Raw genomic sequence first — 3,239 nt, 5'->3', positions numbered from 1 at the left:
GGCACAAACTCTACTGAAACAGCAAAAGAAAGTATTTTAATGGATTCTTGACAATTTTATGAATTTAATGAAATTTGAATGGACCTAAACGGAGACTAGATGAATTACTTATGAATTTTAGAAGTTTTCTGGGTTTTTAACTAAACAGAAAAGTCCTAAATCAATTATTGCGCAATTAATGGGGCTGCTGACGTCAGCGAGGAGAGAGGAGGCGGTGCTGACTGGTGGGGGCCACCTGTCGGTGGGGAAGAGGGGAGAGGAGAGGCTGACGGCTGGGCCCCACGGGAGGAGAGAGGGAGGAGAGCCGGCTGGCCAGTGGGTCGTCCGGCCAAAGAGAGGGAAACAGAGAGTGACAGATAAAGCTTAGGCTTGGGACAAAACTCCGGGTGTGACAGATAAAGCTTCAGGCTTTTGTTCTCCTATTGCACACATATATTCATTAAATGCTTCAAGAGTCCATGAATATGCCGCAGGCCATAAGTGTTCCTCGAAAATTTTTCCATGGAACTTGAGTTTGAAATTGGAAACAAGGTGTTGCATGCATTCCCTATGCTCTGCATAACTAAATACCTCTTCAATGGCAAAGTCAATACCTTTTCCTGCATCTGAACAAATTGCTAGCCCAAGAGGTTTGCCAATAGCTTGAAGTAGTTTCTCCATGAACCAAACCCAAGTCTCACTAGTCTCTGAGTCAATAATACCATAGGCCACTGGGTATAACCAACTGTGTCCATCAATAGCACATGTAGTTGCTAGCTGCCCTCTATACTTTCCAGTCAAGTGTGTACTATCAATTGCTAAGTATGGCCTACAACCTTCTAAAAAGCCTTCAACACAAGGCTGCAGTGCTACAAATAACCTTCTAAATCTCTTCTTGTCCTTGAATGTCATATGGTCAATGGCAACAATACTACCGGGGGACCTCTTCTAAACCTCTGCCTTCCAACCATACAACTTGTCAAAGCTACTATCCCAGTCACCATACAATTTATTCATTGCTAAGTCCTTCCTGGTATATACTCTCTTGTACGGAATCAATACCTTGTGTGTGTCCTTTAGCCTTCTTTGCAATTCTTTTGTCCCTATAGTAGCATCCTCACGTAACCAGTCCATAACCTTCTCACAAATCCAGCTCTCTTAGCATTCTTTACCATCTTGCTTTTTCTAGTGCTAAGACAGCCATGGTCAACCTCATGAACCTTAACCTGAAAAGATGGAAAAAAATGCAATGAAATATTTCACAATGCAACTATTGTACCCAAAGATAGATAGGAAAAGATATGCTTTTACATACCTGCACTGCTCCACCATCCTCAGTGGTTGATGCATGAATTCTCCATCCACAACCTTCTTGGAGACATCTAGCTCTGAATGTACTAGGATCAGTTTTTTCAACAAAATATTCAAATTCTTTCTTAATGGAGTATTGAGCCATAGCCAATCTAAACTCACGCATTGAAGGATAGATAGTATGAACACTCATGGGTGGGTTATCTTTGTCATACACAACTTGTGGGATTACATTTTCTGACTTTGTATCTTGTGCAATCCACTCTTCATCATCACTATCAGCGATACTCAAATCATCTCCCTCTTCTTCCTCGGGCACATTATCAGTTTCAGCAGTACAGTCATCACTCTCAGATGAGGCATCACTTTCATCTGAGTATTGTTTCTCATCATCTACACCTACATGCTCATAGCGAGAAAATGGGTTTTCTAGATATGCATCAAGTTCTGCTGGTTGACTAGTACTGCCTTGCTGAATAAAAAATGCCTGAGAGGGGATTGAATGTGATGGAGTGCAAGGCACAATAGCTTGGGACAGATTACCATGGTTTATCAGTGTGATTATCACTTCACCCCTTTTAGTACGACTAAAGCACTCGAACATGGATGTCAAATCTTGATCTTTGCATATTGAAATGAGTTCTTTCGTAATAGCATGAACATAATGCACACATGGAGTCTCATTTATGGCCCAAGGATATTTTCCACATATATCATCCAAAAAATCTTTGTAGATAGTTATGTCTGCATCAATTGGCCATTTGAAAACAAAACAACCTAGATATTCAGGTCTACATGTCTTCCCCACTATTCTCACATCAAGTAAATAGGTAGAAGATGGGTCTATTCTATTGATGAACACATATGCAATAAAAATTTGTAACTACTCCAATCATCACAGCAAAATCATAACAACAGCAATTCAATGGTTCTGTAGGATGAGACATACCCATCAGCTAACCAAGATGAATCCATCAATTCATGCTCGCCATCCTGTCTAGCTGAACTACCCTCACCACCACCTTCCACCCCGCCTGGAGCCAAGACGATGCCATCGGCAGCCCCTCCTGTGCATACTAGACCACCCCCTCCAGGCAGGGAGGAATCAGCACCATTGTGAACCGATGCGCCATCGACATCGAAGGAACCCTCAGCTGCGCCACCACCAAGCTCGTCGTTGCCGCCCGACACAGATCCATGTAGGTCGCTGGCGCCACCCGATGCAGAATCACGAAATCCGCCCCCACCGCCGCTGCCGTGGGTCACGTCGCCGTCACCATTGGGGGTCACATCACCGCCGTCGCAGGTTGCACTACCTCGCTGTGGCAGCCCACGCCATAGGGCTCGCCATTGCAGCCCCCACCTTGGCCGTCGAATCCCCTGCCGCCCCCTGCGCTGCAGGCGCCGAAGGTCGCGCCACCGCGGCCATCGCATCCGTCGCCGCCGCCGCCGGGTCCACTGCCCACGCCACTGCGGCTGTCAGATCCCCCACCGCCCCCTGCGCTGCAGGCGCCGAAGGCCGCATCGCCGCGGCCGTCGCATGCACCTCGGCCGTTGTCGGCTCTGCTGCCCGTGCCGCCGCGGCCGTCAGATCCCCCGCCTCCCCCTGCGCTGCAGGCGCCGAAGGCCGCATCCCCATGGTCGTTGCCTTCGCCACGGCCGCCGCCCGCACTGCCGCCACAGCAAGTCGCCGGGTTAGGGTTAGCCATATCATGTGTTTTCCCTTTGTTTCATTTACTTTTTCACCTGTTAAGTGCTTACCCTTCATATGAGGACTATTTTGCCATTTCAACAAAAGCAACAGTAACTAACATAGATATTTAAACAGAGATTGCATTTCTTGGAAGTTTTTGTTTGTACGCTGGCATTTGCTGAAAGTCACGCTCGTGGATGGCATTTGTTAGAATTGTGCGCTCGTCGATGGCGTTTGTTAGATTTTCTCTATATAC

The 3,239-nt window shown here is 46.8% G+C and overlaps 1 long non-coding RNA gene across 1 annotated transcript; it reads right to left on the bottom strand.

Annotated features, from left to right (window-relative positions):
- Positions 1-690: 690 nt before the first annotated feature.
- Positions 691-2,258, bottom strand: LOC102711220. The gene is made up of 3 exons (XR_005812494.1): positions 2,240-2,258; positions 1,295-1,367; positions 691-1,205 (listed from the first exon to the last, which is right to left on the bottom strand). It is a non-coding gene; the product is annotated as an uncharacterized LOC102711220 (long non-coding RNA).
- Between the last annotated feature and the right edge of the window lie 981 nt (positions 2,259-3,239).

The sequence above is a fragment of the Oryza brachyantha genome, chromosome 9, assembly GCF_000231095.2.
Source record: "Oryza brachyantha chromosome 9, ObraRS2, whole genome shotgun sequence".
Taxonomy (NCBI): domain Eukaryota; kingdom Viridiplantae; phylum Streptophyta; class Magnoliopsida; order Poales; family Poaceae; genus Oryza; species Oryza brachyantha.
This window is presented reverse-complemented; position numbering and strand designations above follow the sequence as displayed.